The sequence below is a fragment of the Patagioenas fasciata genome, chromosome 12 (genome assembly GCF_037038585.1).
Source record: "Patagioenas fasciata isolate bPatFas1 chromosome 12, bPatFas1.hap1, whole genome shotgun sequence".
Lineage (NCBI taxonomy): Eukaryota > Metazoa > Chordata > Aves > Columbiformes > Columbidae > Patagioenas > Patagioenas fasciata.
Genome location: NC_092531.1, coordinates 1,680,405 through 1,704,291, shown reverse-complemented (window position 1 = coordinate 1,704,291; position 23,887 = coordinate 1,680,405). Strand labels below are relative to the sequence as shown.

General features: G+C 44.5%; 1 protein-coding gene across 3 annotated transcripts in view; it reads left to right on the top strand.

Moving 5' to 3' along the window:
- The window catches only part of LOC139828908 (glutamate-rich protein 1-like), a 32,779-nt gene extending 22,337 nt beyond the window's left edge, over positions 1-10,442 (top strand). For all 3 annotated transcript variants that reach the window (XM_071813689.1, XM_071813688.1, XM_071813687.1), the window contains 2 exons: positions 7,475-7,555; positions 9,271-10,442. The gene's annotated coding sequence lies outside the window, so the exon portion shown is untranslated. The remainder of the gene's footprint in view (positions 1-7,474; positions 7,556-9,270) is intronic.
- Positions 10,443-23,887: the final 13,445 nt, after the last annotated feature.

Below are 23,887 nucleotides of genomic sequence, written 5' to 3'. Positions count from 1 at the left end.
ACAGAAGACATCTGGGATGCTGCAATGGAACCTCATGACCTGGGACCCTCTGCAGAGGAGGTGGAGGGTACCCATGAGGACGTGAAGTCTGACAGTCCAGCTTTTTGTCTCATCAGCCACAGAAACAGCGAAGGACACAACATGAAGAGTTCTCATCACAGATTGTAATATAATTTCTCATATTGACTCTCAGTGAAAAACACCCCCTGAGGACTGGTGAGCCAGGAGCACGTGTTCAGCCTGGCACAGGAGCCAGTCTCTGGTGAGTGTCTTGATGTAGATACCCATTTTAGTGGCCTTTGGGAAGCCAAGTGACAGGACACTCCTCACTCCTTAACAAGCTCACCCCTCTTTGTTCCATCTCTTCTAAATGGAAAGAAAATTGCAGGCCATTCATGAGAGCCTAATGCCTTGTTTCTTTGCAAATAGCAGCCATACAGTGTCACTCCCTTAGAGCAACAAATACTACACTGTCTTGGATTAACAACCACTAATTGGCACACACAGTCACAGGAGTGGACGTGCTCTTGAGTAGCGATCTGTTTTGTGAATCTTACTTATCCAGGTATATCCATAGGTGTACCATAGGGTTCCCTAGTCAGGGCAGCAGTGCCTTGGTAGCTGAAAAATGCCATTACATTAAATGATGATGCCCACCTTCTTCACAAACTGTCAGGATTGCATTGCTTGTCCTTCCAGTGCGCTACCTTGCTGAAGTGGTTGGTACGTACTCTGAATACTGGGATCGTTGCAAGACGGCATTACACTTGTGAGAAAAAGGGAACTCTATTGCCCACTGTTTCCAGGGTTAACTGGGACTCTGGACCACTACCCGAAGTCTATCTGCTGCCTGTCAGATGTGAACCTTCCCAGAATAATAGCTATAGAGAAACATTTCCACCAGTATGCATCCAGATAATTCTCAGACCAATGAGGACAGCCCGTAGAGTTCCAGCTACTCTGATAGTTCATTGTGTTGGTTGTCTGAACTCACCTCAGAAGCAGCAAGGCATAAGCTGTTGCTCGAAGCAGACAGCCATTATTCTGCTATGCATTTTAAACACTCAGGCACTTCCCAGGAGTGGACGTTAGGCAAAAGACACAAGAGGCAAGTGTTTGTGATGCAATGTCACTTGCACAGCAGAGGCAGACGAGCTTCTCCCTGCCCATATCTGCTAGACAAGTTTTCTCTTGCAGTCCAATCTAAAGATTCTGCATAGTTGTACAAATCATTAAGGTGGACCCGAACATCAGAGTTGTCAGTGGCTGACATGAGTGCAGCAGCACATTTTTTAAAGGTGCTGGCTTCCATTGAGGTCTTCAGACCTGCAAGACCCCAAGTCTCTCTGTTAATGCCCATTTTTTATACTCTTGGTTTGGTGGTGGGTTTTTTTTTTCATTTTGGTGGAATCTTTTTGGTTTTCAGTTGTAAAATGAATAAATGAATTTGTACTAGTACACTCTTTAGCTGCATAAAAACTGGCAGTGAGTTTATTCACCCAACTGATCGCTCACAGATTAGTAGCAGTCAGGACTGGCCATGTTCTGTAGGGCAATGACTGTCTGCTGGGACACTGGAGGTGCTTCCCCCCAAGATGCTGTACTTGCACATCAGGTCAGATAGTACCTGTTCATGCAGGGCCTTAAACGCTGGCGTTCTCACATGTTGACTTTTCCATAGGTAGTGGGCCACTCAGTTTTACTGGCACTGCTTTCCTCTGAGGGAGGGCAGATGGAGCTGGGCTACTGACCGCATCTAGTAGTTGGGGAAAAATCAGCGTTCACGGACACCATCACTGTTCATCAGTATCTAAGAGGTGAGGGAGGGTTTGACAATCCTCCTTTTGTGAGGTTAAACATTTTTATAGCTGCTTCCTGTAATACACACTTTTCATTTGCTTTGGGCATCTTAATAGCCGTTCTTCATACCAGCTTCGCTTTGAATTGTCCTGCTGTAATCAGTGGCGTGCAGTTCACATGACTGGCTGTGTTTATTGGTGTGTGTCTGCGCTAGATGTATTAACTCGCTGTACTATCAAGCATCGCTTCTTTCCCTCATCTTAGGTAAATTACAGTGGAAGTTTAGAGCAACAAGTTTGGGTGCAGGCATCTGCGCTGGTCACATGTGGAGTCACGAGAGACTCCAGCGTGACCAGAGTGGGTTCCAGACGAGCTGTGCTGGTGCTTTGAGCTGCGCCTGTGCTGCTGCCAGTGACAGCAGCGCTTCCCTGCCTTTGCCTTCCAAATACTTCAAAAAAAAGAACATTCCAGGATTTTTTTTCCCTGTAGTTTCTAACAGATACAAACTGCAGCAATTTCTAACATAAAACTTCCTTTCAAAGCAGAAGTTCTCCTTTCTGTGTAGCAGAAATTAACTTGATTTCCTGGTATTAAGTATTTTGCTGTTTAATTTTTGTGTTGCTATCATTTTGTTCCTCAATGGTATCAAAGCCCTTTGGGTAGGTAGGCTGGGAACACAGAGGTAACTGCTTGGCAGTGGAGCCGTGGGAAGTGAACGAGTCAATTCTCAGCAGGAAATAAATGAGTCGTTTAAGCTGCTTCAATGGTAACTCCATAAGCCTCAGCAACACAATCTCTTGCTGTTCTCTATCCGTAACCCTAGATGACTTTGAGGACAGAACTATCTGTAATTGTCTGTCTATTCCTCAGCTCTTCCATACAGTGTTCCTGTCCTCTTTTATTGACAGTGTTGCCTACTTCTGTCATCAACATATTCCAATACATCTCCCTAATTTAGTGCTCCACAAAGATATTACTGTGTAATGCAACATGACTAACATTGTTCCTGTTCCTTGCCTGCCTTATAATCTTAAAATTCATTAACCACCTTCACATCCCTTCACACAACACTGTGCTTTGCTGCAACGCCTACAAAAATTTGGAAACAATGTGGCTGTGAGTGAGCTGAGAACATTGCCTGGCACGCCAGCCTTGTATTCTCTTTGTTTGCCCGTGCTCTCCCATCTGGTGGCATCCATCTGCCTCCCCACGGATCGTGGTCTCTTTGGGGCAGGACCATCTCCCTTCTCTCTGAGCTGACAGCTCCCAATCCTGTTACTCCCACAGACACGGTGTTTTAGTTACCTTTGTTTTAGGCAAAATTCCTCTGAGCTTAGCTGTAATTTTCAAGTAATGCGCAGAATGATGTGCAAGGATGTACTCTCTAGATCTAATAACTGTTGAAGTCAAAAAGCCCAGGATTAGTCATACAGTTGTGTGTAGAGGAAGATTTGCTGGACTGTTTTCTTTATGTGGTTTATTTATTTGCCTACAGCGATAGCACTTTGTCTTTACTCCTATCCTGCACAAAGAGCTGCAGTGGAAGCCATGGGTAGGTCCAGAATCCTGCCTGTAGTCCTCAACCCTGGCCTCTTTAAGGATGGTGAATTTTGGAAAGTACTTCTTCAGTTGAATACCTGAATTATCTTTAAAAATTATGTCAAAATACTACATTTTGCTATTGTTGCCCAGGTATAGAATGAAAATTGTGTATGCTTTATGGGAAATCCTCTTTTAAAACGCTGCCCCTGTGTCGATGTGGAAGGCGGAGAGTAAATCAAGCTTAATGACCCGTGAAGCTAGTGAGGAGTCTTGCTTTAAACCAGTTTATTGTTCAGAAATGTGTCCACACACAGGCAATGCCCGGCAGTGTTCTGCTGCAACCTTCATCCACCAGGTAGGAGCAACAACTGTCGGGAGACATCATCTGTGACCACCTGAGCATGCAGCGGGTCCCACGTCACCAGTGCCTGTGCTGAGGGACACTCGCCACCACCTCACCGGGGCTGCCTCAGCCTTGGTGCTGCTGGAGCCTCCTGCCACAGGCATGCAGCCCTGGCCACGGGTCTCGTCACCCCAGCTGCCCCAGGGACAGGACTTGCCCCTCTGTGGTCTCACGTTCTTGCTCCCACACTGTCATTCTCATGGCCTTGCCCCACCAAAGCCATTACTGTGTTGGGTTCTCATAAGAAGCGACTGCGGCAGCAGGAGCATCACCAGCCTTCTCCTGCCATTGCTCGTTGCCCAAATAACGCACGTGCACAGAGCGAAGCAGTCGGTCAGCGCACACCAGCCCGGCCAGCACGCACTGGTCAGCAATAATGGCATCGCAAGCAGGAACCACCAGCAGCAGTTTGAGCGGGTCCCAGTGAGACTTGCGTGCTTCCTGCAGGGGACTTCTTGGGGCGACCCTGCTGCACTGGAGGGGAGCCCTGGGGAGGCTGCTCGCCTGGGCACCCCCATCACCTCTCTTCCCACTGACTTTCCCTTTTTTCCCCTTTTTTATTTTGTCTCTCTCACCTTCCCTTACTTCTCCCTCTGTCATTTCCATTTTTCACCAAAAGCAACTCCATGCGTGCCATCAGCTGCAGACCCCACAGGTGGATCCTTGTATGTGAACATCTGGGTGTCTGTCATTGTTTAACTCCAGCCAGCAACACTGTTATCAACACTTCTCAGCCCAAATCCAAAACCTAGCCACATACTAGCTACTAGGAAAATTAACTCCATCCCAGCCAAAACCAGCACAACATCCTTTGTGTGACAGCCATGTGTTGGCTGCAACTCCATAGTCTGGGCTTCCACACTGTGCTTGCCCTGCTGCGCTGGGTGCTGCTGACAGGAGTGTCCCTGCACCCTGCTCTGCACAAGCAGCACAGATTGCTTTTCAGGGAGTGCCCGTCAATGCTGTGAAAATAAGTTGTTCCTGTTGGTTGATTCCTGCTGCATTTGGGGAAACAGCCCTTGCTGGTCCCAGAGGCACAGGATTACAGCAGAGAAATGTTTAATTAAATTACTGATGTCTCCTTTTAATGGAAATATGGCACAAGGTGGTGAATATTGGCAACTGGCTTCAGAGTGTTCCATGCCTTTAATTTTGGGACTGGGAGGATGTCAGCATATCATTTGCATTCTTATCTGCTTGATGTCTGTTAGAAAGCAGTGTCATCCTCAAGCAGGGAAGGTGTTAGCAGGTGAATGAGGCGAGTGGTCTGCACAGCCCTTTGCTGCTTGTGATTTTCCTCCTCCTTTAGCTGGTCCCGTGCCCAGGAGGGGCACGTTCATCTCTGCATCGTGACAGTCAGAACTCAGTTCTCAGAGGCTTGAACTTCAAAAAGAACAGAGTCAGCCCCTTGTTTGTTCAAAGTTCTCCTGGAACAGCCTGGGAGGGTTGTTCTTTCAGAGACCTTGGAAAAGTAATACAGATTTTGATAACACCTGCAATGATAGAAAATGTTCTACAATTCAATTGTGTTGAGTGTGGCCAAGAAATCATTTTTAAAGACAGCTGTGGTATTCAAGGCATACTCTTTCCCTTCCCTTTTATTTTCCAAAGAAACTTGGGTGGAAAACTCCCCTTTTCTGAGTACTGTACCACAGGAATCTCACTGCCGTTCTCCGAACAGAAAGAATTACACTCAAAAGGACACAAGTTGCTAGTAACACATTTTTTGCAGCTGGTGAAACTCTTGTACTGCACTAAGTACGTTCTCCGTTGAAGGCTGGAAATGGAAAGCTCAGCCGTCTGTGTATTTCCAGAAGAACATGGGCTCTGCAGTTTAGCCTTGTCCTGCCCTGGGCAGCGTATGCTTTCCTGTTCACAGTATCACAGTATGTTTGGGATTGGAAGGGACCTCGAAAGATCATCCAGTCCAATGCCCCTGCTGGAGCAGGGACACCTAGGTGAGGTCGCACAGGAACACGTCCAGGCGGGTTGGTGCAGGGAAGTCAGCACAGGGCATACGGTGAGAAACAAGAACGAGAGAAAAAAGCCTTTGCCTTTTTATAGTGCAGCTCTTCATCCTAAATGCGTTTGGGCAGTGTCTTCTGTTTCCTGATACACTTTCCATTAACTTCAGTCGGTTCCCAATTTTACGTTGTTTCCCGTTAATACATTTCCTATAGCTAAGTTATACAGCACTTTGGGTGTAGCATGAGGTCACTGTGCAAGTTACATATTTAAAAACAAAAAACCCCATCAAAACACAATAGATTGACAGGTTCTCAGTCCCTTTCTTTCAGTATTTGTATTGATGCTATAGGACAAGTTCAACTCAAGTTACCTTTTTTGTGAATGAGCCATCGCTCTGCCGGTGCTGATGGGGTTCATGTGGTATAAATGTGGTGCAGCGAGAGGAAAATGGGCTCTGGCTGCTGTGTGCTGTGGAAGACAGAGCCTCAGAAAAAAACAGCAATGTTCCTTTATATAGCATTAATTAAGCATCTGCTGAAAAAGTAAATGAGTTATGAGAATTCTTGATATGTGATATCGTTGTGGAATGCCTAATGTAGAGTGTTTCTCCAGGTAGAAATATTTCATGTTTCTGTTCTTTTATGTCAGGACTATTTCTCAGAGAGCTTTAGGCTGCCGTAGCAGAGACTAAAGGGGTGTAAATCAGCACTACTCTGTGGAGCACGTGTGATGAAAACCAATTTGGCCTCACGGTGCACACTGGTACTGTACTGACTTACACCACCTGAAGATTTTGACCCTGCATGTTTAGAAGTACGGCTGAAACTGAAGCCAAATTCTGCCTTGCTATCCATCTTCAAGGTTGTGTGTATTCAGCTTCTCAGCACAGTCTGTCCGTGGACACTCCTAAAATTAGGAGAAATTATTTTAGTGGATTAGATTTTACCACCATTTCTCACATTTTGTACTATATGACCTCAGGAGAAGAACTGAATCCAAGCTCACTACAGTGAAAAGGTACCACAGTTAACAGAAAGTAGCAGTAACAGTAATAATAAGTATTAGCTTAGGTATTTTTAGTGGCAAAGCTTTAGCAATAGAAAAAGGGGCAAAAACATGCATAATGCTGAGTAAAAGAGAAAGCTATCAGAAAAGAAAGAACTTATTTTTAAATGTGCCTCCAAATAACCCTATTATAATAGTACATCCTTTCAACTCGGGGCATGGCTGCATTAAGCTTCCTACCCAGTCAGGTCATCCTATGGGTATATATATGCTCAAAGTTACATAAAAGCCATCCAATACTATTTGCATTGTCACTCTATGACACAAAATGCTATTATGACCTCCTTTTTTTATGTCCAGTGCTATCTATAAAGCAGGCTTAGGCCCTTTTGTTATTAAGGAGGTCAGCTGTCGCCTTGCTCCCTTAATGAGCTTCAGGCATTCCCGGAGAGGTTCCAATATTACAAGACATACCTGGGATGGTCGGGGCTCTGCCAACACCTGAGGGATGCAGACAGGTCCCATGTGACAGGTTATGCAACTGAGCTGGGCTTATATACCCCTGGGAGCTCGGGGAGGTAACGGGCTCGGGAGAAGAAAGCATCAGGTGAGGATGAAGCGTTTGTATATGTTGCTTCTTGGAGTGCCTTGGCATTGTAGCAAACTGTATTAGATTTAATCTTCCGTTTCATTAAGGGGTCAACTTGTGAAAAATCCCTGGGATTTAGTAATGGTTTGTGTGTTCTAAAATTGTAGGGGCTGGAATTCTACGAAGACTCAGAAATCATGGTTATTCCTCTCCGGAGAATGACACCTGGGTATATAAGGTTGTTGCAGGTATGAAAATTCAGTCTTTTTTTTTTTCTGCTTTTAATTAGATCTTCAAAATACTGGTATTTCTCTTGCTCAGACTGATTTTATTTCAAATTCTTGTATGACCAACCCAAGGGAACACTGGCTTCTGGTGGGTTAACTTGCATAACAACTCAAAGAAGTCTTAATTAAGCCTCTGCTGAAAAGTAAATTGGTATCCTGATAATTGGTATCATGCTGGAATACCAAATGCGGAATACTTGGAAGGAGTTTATGTTTTTGCAGTGCTTAAACAGAAACTACTTCTACATCATTTTCTCTTGCAATGGCTTTGTGTGTTTGGGGCAGCAGGAGAATGTTAGTGGGAAGATGGATGTTGGGTTTCTAGGCAACTCAGATGAGCTGCTAGTCAAACGCTTCAACCAGCTTCTATGGTTATGATAAAGAAACCTCAAGCATTATTGACCTCTGGAACATTGGGGGACTAGAGCTTCAACCATTATATACAGAAAAAAAAAAAAGCATAGAAAATCAGCTAAATAACTGAGAGTAAAACAGCCCACAGCCTCACAGCTCTTACTGATGTGATTTGCATCCAAAATCATAGACTACAGTAGCTGAGAGGTGATAGTTGAATAGTTGAGAGGCTGAGCTAAGGACACCATGTTTCAGTCCTAGCAGTGATTTTCTTTCATGCCTCCCTGCGTATCTTTTGATACCATCTTACCTAGTAATTTTATTTTGAATTTATTTTGTCTTTGTTTATTCTGCTGCTGAAGTAGCCACACTGTTGGCCACATTTATCAAGGTAAAAGCACTGAGCTCTGATTATTTACGCTCACATTAAAGAAAATAATCTGGAAGTGAAAATCAGGCTACTTGGAATCTGTCACTCTTGTTAGTGGTGCCATGCCTTCTGTCCATGGACTGCAAGGGAAATCATAGAAGAAATCATCATTTGAGGCCCAGTCATCATTTCACATAAGAAACACTGCAACTAGAAAGACACATGATCTGTTTTAACTCATGGTGCCAATATGTATAGGAATTTGTGTTTTGCTCTCTCGGGAGTCCATGCAACTATGCTTCTGCCTCTTGGTCACTGTATCGTATGTACTAGGCAAGCAGCAGTAACTTAATTTGTTTTCTGATTGTTATTCAGATAATAATTTCAAGTATTTTTTAATCTTTACTTCAATTGGCATTTCCTGCTTCTCTGTTGGACTTGACAAAGAGACTGTGTTAAAACTTGTCTGCTTGGTCTTGTCCTACCCATGGAGCTGATAAAAGCTGTTACTGAACCCTTCTGGCCTTGCTTCCCTGAATTCGTAACTAACATTCAATGGAACATCACTGTGTTAGGAGCTAATCTGTGGGAAGGAAGAGATCTTTGTACTCCACAGAACAAGAAAGTCCCTGCTCAGTTATGCCTCAGCCTCCACGCTTGACTCAACTCTCCTCTCAGCCTAGGCCAGAGGGAGCCCCACAAAGTCACTGGAATCAATGAGTTACAACTGAAAGAAAAATCTTATCAGAAATGTGTCCTTTCTATTACAAAGGGACAAAAAGGGGGGCCTTCCAAAATGGGCAATAGTTTGTGCCAAATGCCCTTCAGCAGAAAGTGAAGACATTATATTAAATGACAGGGAGAAGGAAAAAGCCCTTTGTAGGTTCCGAAGACCTGCGTTTGTGCTGCACGCAGCTGAATCAGCGGGTAACTTGCCGTGTTTCTCCCGTAGACTCAAGCTGCAGGAAAAATCGTTATCAACCCATCAGACACGCTGCTGCAGCGGGCGGCCGTGCTGCTGGGGATGTTTGGGGTCAGTATATCCAGCTACAGCACACACCAGCTGACCCAGAAGAAGAGGCTTCCCTTGAGCCTCTGAGCCGCGCTGGGCTGTGACCCGAGGAAAGGTCTTTCGGTGCCACCGAGCGGCTCGTCTGCTGCGGTACCGCGGTGCAGGTGATGAGACACTTCGCAGCCCTGAATTCCACATGCCAGGCTAAAAAGGTGGAAGAATTACAGACTTCTTCAAGGAAGAAAAAATGAATAATGACTAGCAGGGGCATCAGATTTCCAAATGAACTGTCTGTAAATACAATGGACTTGTTTTGTTATGCAGCATATCCGTAGAGATCCAAAGGTATAAAATAGAGTTAAAATCAGAGCAGGTGCAAACAGATCGATGGGGTGCCGTGCTTCGTTAGTGTCACCTCATTGCAGCAAATCGACTCCTATGCAAAGACTGGTTTTGAAAAGGAAAAGTTAGAAGCAATATATTCCTCATGATAAAAGTTAGACTAAATAAAAATAATCTCTCATAGATTCTTTGTACTGTTATATCTAACTAGGTATGTACATTTGTGTGTATGTTGCAGAAGTTGTACAATTTAACCTTTCGCATTGAATCGTAAATATTTCTCTACACCCTTTGGGTAGGAATGTTTGTATATTGTAACACGGGCTGGCAGCCTTCTGCAGGAGCAGAGATGGACACAGGCTGCACCGCCCATGTGGTGCTGGGAAGGGACTGTGCCACCAGACCAGGTAACTTTGTAATTCTGTACAGAAACTCCATATTCTAGAAAGTATCATTAAAAATATTGGGTCAGGTTTCATAGCAGAGTTCAATATCTGACCGTATTCATTTGCAAAGCCCACCCATCCCATAGTATACATTCTGATTAAAAGAAAAGCAGAGATTGACCATTTTCTTCCTCCTTTTCCCATATTTTCTTTTTCTTCTCAATGCAATTTATTATTCAGGAATGTTCTCTTATTATTTGTTTGCATTTTTCCAACTGTTTCTGATGTTTTATGTAAACATGGTTTTGTAGGCTCTTCTGTGCATATGTTAGCATTTACAACACTTTGTTCTCAGCTAATAAATACAAATATTATTTTATTGGGTTTTGTGTGTGTGTTTAAAATTATTTCTTCTGTCAACAGTGTTTGTATTCAGCCACTAAGGGGCATCCTACACAGCTGAATATTTTGAAGTCTTCAGATTGCGTATTGCAACATTCCAAACCACAAATTGAATCAGGTTGAAATTCTAAACTTTTTAATTTTTAAATTGTTCTTTCCCCTGTTTTCTGTTCTCACCCACATCTTTCCTCCCTCCACAATTGTTGTTAAATTGAAGAAGATTAGAAGATCAGTGTTTACAAGATCTTTTTTTTACAGTGTACCAGGTTGCAAATTACCTCCATCTTGTATAGCCATCTGTTTATATTAAAAAACCTAAATCATATGATGGAATATTCCGTCTTCTGCCTTCACTTATAAGAAGTGGAAAAAAAAAAAAAAACAACGAAACAACTTGATCCTTTTGACAAAAGTAAGAATGATATCGCTGGAAAGCATTTAATCACATTGAAGTTATATAGCATGACCCCGCCACCTCCCTCAATTTGCCATATTTATGGCTTTTTAATCAATGCATATGATTTTGGGCAGCTGTATTTTTGTTAACTGATGTCCTGCCCCTATCCAAAATGAATGTAAGATCATCAGCTGTTTTCAGTGTCATTACTATCATAATATGAACGCTTCTGTTCGACAAAGGTTACATGTCATAACAATATACTTTTCAGAAGATACACTAGAATAAAATAAATCATAACTTGACCACTGAGATCTTTCCAATTTACTCCATCATGAAACTGAATCTCATGAGGAAGATGCATTTTTTCCATGAGAATTGCTTTGAATAATTTTGAAAGTGTTATCTGGTACCACTGAAAATGGCAGGAGGACAACACAGACAATAGGTAAGTTGGGTGTGGAGAGTCTCAGTAAAAGCCTTACGAGCCTCAGGAGCATAAAGTGAAGCAGCAGGAAGGTGTCATTGAAATAAATTACAAAACAGACACATTTCAACTGGCTGCTGATGATTTGGGCCTGTGCTAAAAGCCATATTTGGGTGAAAAGTTGGGACTCCACCCATCAGAAGGTGTAGGCATCTCTAGCCAACCTATCTGCTGCTGCAAATGTCTAAATCCAGAATCTAGGCTTCCTACAGCACACGCTGGGTGTGATGGATGGCCACGTGGCGGTCCCTGGAAGATCTGCTGTCAGGTTTGCCCATAGCCGGGGGTACGTCAAGCACCAAGACACTGAAACCTTGTGAGGGTGGGTGACAAGATGCCCATCTTCTCATCCTCCTCTGGCTGGAAGCACCGAGGTGGACTGGAGGCTGCCCGAAATATGACTGGAAGCTGACAGCCCCCGTCCCCTTTTGTCCTGTTGTGTGTTGGAGAAAACACTGTTGGGCAGAGGAAGGAAAGGTGTGGAGGAGGCTGCGGTGCTGCATCTTCCCTCTGCCTGTTCTTCTGAAGGACCAACATGGTGCTATGGAGCCCTGCATCCCAGAGGAGCCTCACCGCATGGACCTCTCCCAGTGCTGCATCCACTACAGCAATGGGGCCCAAATTCACAATTGCGACAAGCTAAAGGTTCTCTTCTTCTAATTGCCTATTAGGTAAGTTGGCCCTCACCCCTCCCTGCAGTCAGTGTGCTGTGTGCTTGAATCCTACCTCCATTTGTCATGTTTGTAGACATCTAAATCCAGCCTGCAGGCTCAGGACACGGCAGGGCTCCCAAAATCTGAGCAGGATATCGCTCCATCCTGCAATTCCCAAACCTGTCTGTGAATTTAGTCTTCAAAGCTCTAAACATGCCAAACTTCAAGCATATGTTTATGTCCTACTGAAGTCAAAGGGGGATTTAAGGAACATCCTTATATCCTTTGCCAGACTGAGGTATTTAATCTCTTCCTTGATCTCCCCCAAAAAGCATTTACATTTTAAACATATTTGTACTTTTGTTTATATGGCTTTTACTTCAAAAATGTTGGCAATTCATCAACAACTGAATGCTGATGAAAGTCAGGAGCCTGGTGAGCTTGGGGAAGCTAATGCTGCTTTACTTAGTTTTGCAAAGGTTTGAAGAAACACCAGTAATGGATTTCATTTGGCACATAATTTTTTATGTTTGATGAGTTATGCTCCAGGAATTACTTTTTACCTTCCCTAGCTTGTAAAAGTATTTAAATAGAAGTACCATTTAAGCAAGTAAATGTTAGACCGTCTTCACAAATACACTTTAAAAGCCGTTTAATAAAATTTATCATATTGGTTTTACCTCTAAAATCAGGAAAATACAGGTTAATATCTCCTGATGCCAAACAATTTTAACTAAACTAATCCGCTTCTATCAGCAATAACTTCCCTACTTTGAATTATGTCTTGATACATCAAGTTAATTACATTGTTCTGTGAGAAGGAATCCCAAGAGATTTTGTAGCTGTTTGGTTTGTATGCCTGAGTCCACCTCTTAAAGGCAAGTCAAATGAAAGTATTAAATAATCAGAAAATCAAACATTGGTGCTCTAATCAAACAGATGTAGCGTAGACTGGAGAGTCGTTTGAGATAAATGGCATTGCTAGCAAATATCAGAGAACATTCAAGCTTGAGTGCTGTGCTAAATAAAGTCAATTAAATTCACCTGAAATGGCATCTTTTATGAAAAACTCTTTCACCTATATATACATTCAGTTGTCTAAAGCAGAATTTCTGTCTTCTTCCATCAGAACATACGGCCTAGGACTATTACTCAAGCTAACACTCATTTACTAATAAGGGAAGCATAAAATGAAGGCAACATCTCTGATATATTTTCATGGATCCTCTGGAAATTGCCTTTATTATTATTTTTTATCTCTGAAGCTGAAGACTACAGAATTGCAGGTTGTGCATTTCCAGATATGCTGCAGATCCCGAAGGCAAATTTCAGTAGTTACCAATCAGTGGACATGTAGTCACTTAGAGGCAATATTGTCATGTTGCTGCGCCTTTAATTCATATATCAAACCAAGAGCAGAATCTGAACAAGGAAATTGATTTATTTACCCCTAAATTACGTGCATGTCCTAAGTAACTGCCCAGGCCCTTGATGGGCAGGCTGGGGGTTGTTCTGGCAGCGTGACCCAAGCCACCCGTGCCTTGCTGAGAGCCCCTTTGTGTCAGACCATGCGTTTTCCCTAGTGCCAGATGCATGGAAGTCTGGCCTCAGCTGGGGTTTTGGGTGCTGCTGTAATGGTAATCAGTGTCACCAATAAAACTGGGGCACTGATGCTCCATGGGAGCTTCCTTCTGAAGAAGTTCTATGTCTGCAGCACTTTTTTGGTCACAAGTTGCATGGTGGGTTTGTCAGTGGCAGTAATTCACCTCCCTGGCTTCAGTCAAATGTGGCCATGAGGATTTAACTTCAAAATGGTTTTACCTGTGCAGTACTTTCGCACTTCCCTATGATTATATTAGTGATAAAACAATACAAAAAATATATTAATGCTTGTCACGTCTTTTCCTACCTTAGATAAAATGCCTCTCATTTATGAACAGTCAATGACAACACAAAATACCCCCCCAAATCAGTCTTATCTTTCATATGACTTTCTTGTTACTCTTCTGCAACTATCACAATTTAATAAGGAAGCTGCAAGGTTGTTTAATCAAGTGGCAGATTAATACAGTTCCTGGAGCTATGTTCACTTCAGTTTTTAACTAAGCTACCGTTTGTTGCTGACTTTTAATCAGAAGGCCCGTCTTTGTAGTGAGTGTGTTTGTAAGCACAAAAACAGTCCAAAAGGGCCCAGGAGGAGATGTTTCTTCACCTCTGGAGTGGCATTTTTGCAAGTGACTTCTTTTAAGAGCACTAGGTGCTTCAAAACCAACAATCCAGAACTTTTCCAAAGCTTTTGGGAACTTCATGCAATCCACAGCACCAGATACTGGAGCAAGGGTGGTCAAAGGAGGTGTCTGACGCCAAATGGAGCAAATACATGAATTAAGTCTCAGTGGGTGCTTCGGTGTGTTTCCATTCAGAAGTGACCGGTGAGGTTCAGGTCAGCTAATGGGAGCATTGGAAATGTTGACCAAGTCTGCCAGGGCCCTGAGCTCCCTCGACGGACAGCAGAGGTGGGTCCTGGGGGTGCCGCCTCCACCATGTCATCCGGCAGCGGCCTGAAGGGGCTTTAAGATGAGCTGAAGGAATGTGAGTGGTTTCCTTACATATAAAAGCACTTTATGTTGGGGTTTCTTTTATTTTTCTGTAATTTTCCTGACCTGGGGAAGGGGCTGTGTCTTGTTGCTGTTATTCAAACCAGAGTAAGGAAAAAATACCAAGGCAGAATGATCCTGCTGCTGCTAAAGATTTTTAATCTTATTTAAAAAAAAAAAAATAAGGAAAAGAAAAAAATAACAGATTGGTTTGTCCTTCACTCTGTGTGCTTCAGTAATGAACTAGAAGAACTTGAAACTCTCAGACCAAAAGGGATGGCAGCAAGTAAATCCAAACTTCATGAAAGCTTGAACAGAATCATCACCACCTGGGAATAACTCAAATACCACATGCCTTCCCTGTCATAGCTGAGCCACATATCCTTCTAAAAAGCAAGCTTTGCCCTAAGGGAAAAACAAAACCAAACCAAAAACTGCTGTGCTCTGCTCCCTCAGGAGCTCTTTAGCTGTACCGCAGTAGGTCCTCGCTGTAGGAGAGGAAAGGTGGAGGAACAGCACTTCACCAGGACCCTCTGATGGCACAAGAGCCCCTCAGCTACTGCTTCAGGCCAGCACAACCAGAGCATTGCTGAGCCTTCAGCTGCCTACAAGAAAGACACTGAGGTGCTGGGGAAAGTGCAGAGAAGTGCAAGGAAGCTGATGAGGGGTCTGGAGCACAAGTCTGATGAGAAGCGGCTGAGGGAGCTGGGGCTGTTCAGCCTGGAGAACAGGAGGCTGAGGGGAGACCTGAAAGGAGGTTGTAGCATGGAGGGTGTTGGTCTCTTCTCCCAAGTAGCAAGTAATAAGATGAGAAGAAATGGCCTCAAGTTGCACCAGGGGAGGTTTAGATTGGATATTAGGAAAAAAATTTCACAGAAAGGGTTGTCAGGCATTGGAACAGGCTGCCCAGCGATGTGGTGGAGTCACCATCCCTGGAGGTGTTTAAAAGACATGTAGATGAGGTTCTTGGGGCCATGGTTTAGTGGTGGACTTGGCAGTGTTAGATTAACGTTTGGATTCAATGATCTGAAAGGTCTTTTCCAACCAAAACAATTCTATGATTCCTCCACCCAGAGCTCCTCTGAAGTGTGGGGAGCTGTGACAGACCCCGTCTGTCTGCAAGTGCACATAACGGAGCAAGGGCGAGGGCAACGACCGGCCCTGAGGCTGCAGGAGGGGGTGAATACCAAAGAGGCATGAGGAGGGAGGCCAGCACAGCATCAAAGATTTGTGCAAATCCCTGGCTCTTCCCCGAGTAACATGTGATCTCCCGCTGGGTCTTTGCTTTCATCTGCAGCCCAGCTCTGGCAAGAGTCCTTTCATCAGGTAACTCAGAGTCCCTTTTCCACTCACTTGCCGGTTACGTCCTGTTCATTAGTCCCAGAGCTCGCCTAAGGAATTTGTAATGTTTGATTCCCAAATGAATTTGACTGTGAATTTGATAACATAATATCAAGAGGAGAAACTAAAGAAATGCTGAGAGTGTTTGTCTTGAAAAGATACTGCAACGATTTTTGCCACTTTCTTCCTTATTGTCAATTATTCAATAACAGTTCTGCTCATGTATTTGTGTCCCTGCATCTCCTTGCCTTTTCCTTGCCAAGCACAAAGGCACCAAGGCCCCAGCTGACCCCACGTTGCAGAATGGTGTGGGATGGGAGGAGAGGCATCACTCAGTGAGGAGCAGGAGAAGAAGAGTTAGCATCGTGAGAGGGGCTGTAAATCTCAGCTCCTGGCCATGCAGGGAGCCCAGCATCACGCTGAGCCCTGGATGGCTTTCATGAGCTAGTGCTCCTGCAACCATTCTGCAAAGCTTCGAGTAGTTTTAGCTGTGGTTTCACTATGCAACTGTCTCAATACAAGTTTGTGCCAAAGTGACGGGAGGATGAATGTAAAGCAAACGGTTTGTACTGGGTGACTAACAGTTTGGGGTTTTTTTTGGTTTTTTAAATCATACAGTCTGAATTCCACTTTATAATTGCTCTTTCACATTAAAGTAAAATTATTTCCTTGTTAGACAGCACATTAAAAAGCCTAGAGTTTACTCAAAGATATTGGTACAGGAGTACAATGCTGCACGTTTATCTCACGGAACCTTAGCCACTGCATGTTAAATATTCAGCGTGAGCTATTTCCATAGGTTCTCCCCACAGCCAGTACAAAAAATGAGCACTTCCAGAGGTGTCTAGAAGAAGGTGGGCCAACTCTCCCTCTGAATGTGTTCCTCTGTCCTTGCTGACTACAAGCTGAACACCTAACTTTTAGAAAGCTCAAAGTAGGGGAGACAAATCATCCCTATCTCTACAAAAACATCCTATTCCAATAATAGCAATTTCCCACTCAAGACAGACACGGAGATAATCAGCAAATTCAGAGGCATGATTGCTGGGTTCTGGGCAGCTTCCAGAGGAAGCCACTGAGCTGCAGGACACTGTCTCTGGGTCCAAGAAAAGGGACTCTGGGCCTGGACCAGCATGGGCAGCCCAGCTGCAGCTCATCTACTGCATGGAGACACCTACAAACCTCCGAGAGCAGAAGCAGCTCATAGTAAGTGCGAGCTTGCGCCAGAGAGGTGAATGCAGCGGTGTGTACAATAGTAGCAAGGGGGACTTACATTAAGAAAGGCTGCAGTAAAGATGCACAGCCCCAGGCATCCACATGGGAAGTAGAAGCCCACAAAGGACATTTTGTATTTCCTTGGAAGCTGAAGCCCTTGCCACTGCTTGTCCGCTGTCATTGCTCTGTGACAGGAGCCACTGGATGGGATGTTGGCCTGTGCCTACTGACAACCCTCCCTGCAAGCAGCAGCCTCCAGAGCTGGATGCAGAACTGCAGGTGGGGTCTCACCAGAGCGGAGTAGAGGGGGAGAATCACTTCCCTCCACCTGCTGATCCCAGTCCTTTTAATGCAGCTCAGGATATGGTTGGCTTTTGCACATTGGCAGCTCATATCTGGTTTTTTTGTCCACCAGTACCCCACATCATTCTCAGGGCTGCCCTAACCCATTCCCCCACCTTGTGTTGATGTTGGGAATTGCCCCAACCCAGGTGCATGACCTTGCACTTGGCCTTTTGAACTTCATGTGGTCTGCAGAGGCCCACTCTACAAGCCTGTCAAGGTCCCTTCCCTCTGGCATATCAACTGCACCTCTCAGCTTGGTGTCATCTGCAGACCTTTTCAGGTAAAAATAATGTTAATTAGAGATACCCTGCACCTTGGCACCACACAATGGATGTTGAAAGAGGCGTGAAGCAGCACAGCAAACGATTGCATGTGTCAGCACTGAAGTCTGTCCAGCTCTGGGCCATCTCATGTTGCTCCTGAGTTTCACTGTCATCCCTGAGAGACTTGATTAAAAAAGTTAATTGTGCTCCACCTCAATATTCATACTTTCTTTAGAGCTGGACTTCATGTACTTGTTGTAGTCTAGTAGTCCTTCAAATGAAATATTCTTTTGTCAATACCTATACTATAGTATTATTTCTGTTAACACAATGTTTGGCTTACAATGTTACTGGTTATTATATTCTTTAATCCTGGGGACTGCTGAGAAGTCCTCAATACATAATATTTTTCATTTGTTTTCAACATAGGCATCTATAAGTAAATGTGTAGTATCGCTGAGGGTGAATTATCTGCAAGTACATGCTGAACTGTAAATAAAGTGCTGCGTGTGCTTTGTGCTGTGTGAGCTGAGGTGGTGCCAAGAACCTGAAATCATCCACTTTACCAAGAGAGAGCAAGAAAAGGCAAGGGTATATGGAGAACACAGCTCTAGTGTTATGTTTCGGTCTGATTTGGCCCTCCAGGAGTTGTTTCAGTTCCTCACCTGCAACAGGCAAGTGATGATATTTCCTTTTTCTCAGGCTTCTGCTCTGTGGGTGGCACCTGAGGGGTGGCGGTGGCCGCCCCCACCAGGCAACGTGATCTCTGGGTGCCAGGTCCCACAGAAAGAGACCTGCTCTGCGCTAGGGTAGCACTTTGGGGTCACCCTGGTCAGCCATAGCCCTCCTCCCCGCCCAGTTGCCTGATACCATCAGGTGCTTGTGCCAAAGAGCCTTGGTCTTTGCAGGGAAGAATATGAGCTGCTGCCATAGGTCACGATACAACAGTAAAAAAATAAATGGCCTGTGGCGTAAAAAACCCAATCTCTTGAATAGAAATGATGGCCTCCTGGGTGCTTACAGTCCTCTCCTTCTGAGAAAAAATCAAAACCTGCCAAGATCTTAAGTCATCTGGCTGCATATCTATCTGCAACCGACTCAGCAGTTTTCCCTTGCTCCAGCTGCAGAAGTTGTGTGTTAAGTATCCTAAAGCCAGGGGTGATTTCAGTCCCTGATGAATTAATGTCTACTCCTCCTGTTGCAGACGCTCCAAGAGGCCCCCAGGATGTCCCTGCTGTGCCAGGCATGGACCAACACTGAACACCATTTCCTCCCCCAATACGCTTTCCAAGCAAAACAAGAGGTAAAGTTTTACGGGCCGCTCTTGTGACATGTTAGTGTTTCTGAAAAGCCAAAGGTGAGTAATGGACTTGCTTTCCTTGTCTTTTTTGCCAGTGGCTCCTATTCAAAGGAGTGGGAAAAATATCAATATGCTTGCATGGTGAGAACAAGGCAACAACTGAGTCACTCAGACCATCAACCTCGCTGAGAAAGAGCTGTATTGGATAATCTTGAAAGGGAGTTATGCCAATGCCTCAGATGCTTTGTACACACCAAATCAGAAACAGTAGTATCTAACAGTTGTGATATCTAATTAATATAATTGGTCTATGGTTATTTTAAGTAATATTTCAGTATCAAAACCAATTTGCTTCCATTACCTTAGAGGTGCTGCAGCCAGAGAGCAAGGTTTTACCTAATAACTATGCTATTATCAGGTGGACCTGAGGAAATTCACTTTGGAGTACTTTGGGATCTGACTGAAGGAGTCTCAGAGCCATTAGTGGTTATAGCTGAGGTTCATAAAGGATGGGGGAGGCCCCAGAAGGCTGAAAAAAGGGTAAATATCTTTCAGATGGAAAAGCCTTGGATCAGCTTCCCACTCAATGATGATCAACAGACACTCAAGAGTACTTTACAAATAATCAGAGCTATCTGCAAACCCACAGAAAAATAAGAGGATAAAAAGCAGCTAACGTGTTCATCGGGAATAAATCATGTGCATCCAACCCAGTTTCCTTCTTAAACAATATTACAAGCAAGTGAGCAAGCATTGTAATGCATGACTTCAGTAAGATGGTTGCAAACAACATTCTCATACACAGGCTGAGGGAAAGCACTCTTAAATGAACCACAGTAATGAGATTACAGGTCCTGTCCTTAAACCTGCAAAGAATGAACAGAATTGTCTGAGTGTCTGGGAAAAAAAAAAGTGAGGAACGGGCTGCTGCACACTGCTGTGAATGGAGCTGCCTGATATTTTTACTAATGACTCGTCATGAGAGTCGGTATGCATAAAACATCAACCTCGGAAGTTCTGCAGGCACAAATGACAGGAGCAGAATTCACAATTATCTGAAATCTGCAAAGCGCTCTCAGATTGGCAGTGGGATTCAAGAAGGACAAGCACAAAAAGCTCGATGCTTTGGCAAAAGCTGTGTGAACACGGGGTGAGGAGCAACGCCAGATCAATGGAGTGAATCACAGCATCAGCCAGCAGCATCACATCCTTGCGGGGGCGAGAAACAATCTTGTGGGGGCATTAAGAGCAGGAATGTGGGCTGGAAGGTGTATGGAGGGGTCCTCCTGCTTTGCCTGGTGCTGGTCACTGCTGTGTCTCATTTTGGACATCACCCTTCAGGGAAGACATGGACCAGTTAAAGAGAGCTCAGAGGAAAGTGACAAAAATAAGAAGTGCAAAAATGTGACCTGCACAGAAAGACTGAGGAAACTGATAGCCTGGAGAGAGGAAAGCTGATAAATGCCATGGACCCGACCATCTCCCCACCAGCCCTGATCATGGATACCATACCCACAACATGCACTGCCACTGATTCACAAAAAGCAATTTCTTTTTTTCACTGACCTACCATATGCTCTGTGTTACCCTTGCAAAGCTAAGGCTGTCCTGCTTCGTGATGCTCTAGCAGATACGTAATACACACTGCTACATCTGCAAAATTAATGCTGGATAAAGCTGGTTCTGACAGCAGGCTGAAGAGAGGTTGGTTATCCTGGAACCATCCAACATGTCCTCCAATGCTCAGTACTGCAGAATTACCAGAGGGAAGATGCCACCTAAGGTACAAGCAGGGATGAGCCATTTCAGACCTTTTTGATCCCGCAGGTTGACAGTCAGCGACATGTATGTGCATGGCTGCATTGCCAAGTGATACAAAGGGGTGTCTGGTATAAGGGCAGCACTGGAACTTGTAGCTTTGTTTTCAGTTTCAGTTAGTAAAAGAAATTCCAGTAAAGTTGATCTCTTGCTGTTCTGCCCACTCTGCCTGGGAAAGGGCCCATAATATTGGGAGGAAAAAAAAAAAAAAACAAAACACAAAACCCACAAACGAACAAACAAACAAAACATATAAAGGCACTGAAGTCAAAATCATGACTTCCTACTCTGGGTGCCTTTCTTTAGATACCACGCATCTCACCCTCACCAAAATGAGCCATATCATGCCAGTCAGGTGCCAGGGCTCCCTGCGGAGGCAGGGGAAAGCAGAGAGACTGCAGAGCAGCCCAGCAGGTCTGCAGGATTCTAGAAATACCTCTGAAAAATCTGAGCCTTCATCAGTGGTTGGACACTGCTGGTCACTGAGGACCCACCAGTCAGTGGAAACCTCTTCCCAATGCATGTGTCTGTGGACAGTCAGTGCCCCTGAACACGCAGCTGGAGGGGAGCAGATGCTGCCGCTCACTCCTTCCAAAGAGCCCAACAGCCAAATCACCTGTCCCAGAACGACAAAAGCTGAAGGTGGTACCAGGCTCATCCCCAGGGCTGCTGTATGCCAGGCGCTGGTCACCTCCCAGCCCCATCAGAAACCCCCAGCAGGAGGCCTGGGTTGGGGGCAGGTCCCTGCTGCGGGAGAGCTGGGCATGGGGACACCAGGGGAGCAGGAGCACAGCTGTAGGTGAACAGCTGGAGTGAGAAAGGAGGACAAAAAGCTTTAGACCAGAGATCTCGTAGTGCCTGCCCTGTTCTTCCTGTGGCTCCACAAACAAATGTAATTAAACACTGAGAACAGACTGACTGAACTTCAGCATAAATAATCTATTAGATTTCTTCAGTTCTTCTTTCCATTATAAATTCTGAGACAGACCTGTGATCTTGTCTGTGCTCTGTAGAAGATTGTTTGCAAGTGGCAAAGAACCATCACTATCTCCAGTGCAATACTCACTCAAATACTCAAATGTGTCACACACGGCAAGACCACTCAGCTCAGCAAGTCTGCCATCATACATGTGGCAGACAGAGGCGACTGTCTCATGTCTGCACTCGCCTCCCCCTTCCCCAGCAATGTGGGGTGGTTGGACCCACTGCAAAACTTAAGCGTGCGACATCTGTTCTCACCAGTCCCAGCCGCACATCCACAGGACAAGGTCTTTCCCACGCATGTTAGGTGGATCTGTGTGAGCCCAGCTTTGCCTCATTGACCAGGCGGTGAGGTTGGTGTCCAGCTTTCATGCAGGAGCCCAGTTTCAGGTGTGTAGGATATAGGCAAAAATATTCATACTTTTAACACATTTGATGCACCGACTGGGAGCAGGAAAGCTGCCTGCAACTTGTAACATTACCGTTGTACTATGAAATGCCATAAACTGTGCACCCAAATGTCCTTTTTTAGGTAACAACCTAACAGTTTTATGCAAGTATTTGCTCCTTTCAGGACTGTTTCACTCCCTATCCTGGAGTTTTAACTCCCTTCGTAAGTCCATCTTACAGCCATTTCTAGCATTTGACTTTAAATACATGTGATTTCTTTTGTTATACTCATTGTTGCATAAGGTCTAATTCACCAGCCTGACTATTTTTTCTTATTCACTATTCAATATCATGCAACCCAAATAATGGTTTATATGCCTAAGGTAAAGTCAAGTTAATGTGACAGCAGAAATCTCTAGTTTATTTTTAGGAATGGAGCTTTTATTTCATATGCTATTGATCATGGAGAGACAAAATGTTATTGCAGGTTTCCTCTGAACTGTTCCTATAGCACCAGCTTGGGGCAATTATGAAGATCAAAAGAGCAGAAAAAATACGTTTCTTTCAGAAATTTAGATGTAAGTAGAACTGGTCAAAAAAAAAAAAAAAAGGGATAAAAATATGTCATTAAATGTTCTGTCTCTCTGTTAATCTCCTGTTGAAATCTAGCTCTTCTTTGACCAGCTCCAGGACAACTCAAAGGACTTGGGCAAACACCAGACCAAAACCATTTTTGATAGTGTTCTGAAAGTACTGGCTGCCTTTTGCAGTTGGACATGCAGAGAGGTATAAATTTAAACCTTCACTCTCAAAACTGGCATCATTTTATCCTAGTTGCAAAAGCCAGTCAGCGCCCTTGCCCTGGTGAAGGTGACTACCTCTGTGCAAGCCCTCACCTGCCTGTCAAGTCAGTATAAATGAGCTCTCCGAGCTGCTGTCCCACAGCTGGTGTCACACTGGGAAAGAAAGGGGGTCTGGAGCTCAGTGTGCCCTCAGGATCTGTTTTAATTCACTGTACATCTCTTTTCCATGTTGCCTGCCAAGGCTCTTCTATAAAAATGATGTACATGTTTCATTTTAAGTAATCTCTGGTGAATCATAGCCTTGCTCTTTGAAATAACCAAATCTGAATATCCATTACTGCAAGGATTTTGAGGGCAGATTTCCATACGAGATCCTTCAACCATCCCTGTAACATACATGTGTTCACCAATCCACCTGTTATTTTGAAACAACTCTAAATATATTTAAAGAAGGCAGAGGTTACAAATCTGATGCAGAAGCAGCTGGGTGAGGCTTTTCTGGTGTGCTGCGGTCTCCCACTCTGATTTCACACACAATACGTGCTTCTGCCTGCTGATGCTCTTGCAGAGAGCACGTGGTGAAATACACGGATTTATTACTACTGTAGGAAATACTAGGGACCAAATGCAAGGGTCCGGCTTTTTGTAGCGGTCCAGTTTGCTCCTGCACCAGGACGGTGCAGGCGGGAGGTTTAAAAGCGGCTGAAACTCGATACTAGCATTCAGTCAGCTGATCGGAGCCAGCCCAGCGAGGGCCACAGCCGGCGATGTTCAGCCGACCACGAGGTTCAGCAGAGATTAGGAAGCTCAGAGGGAAACGTACAGGGACAGCGTGAT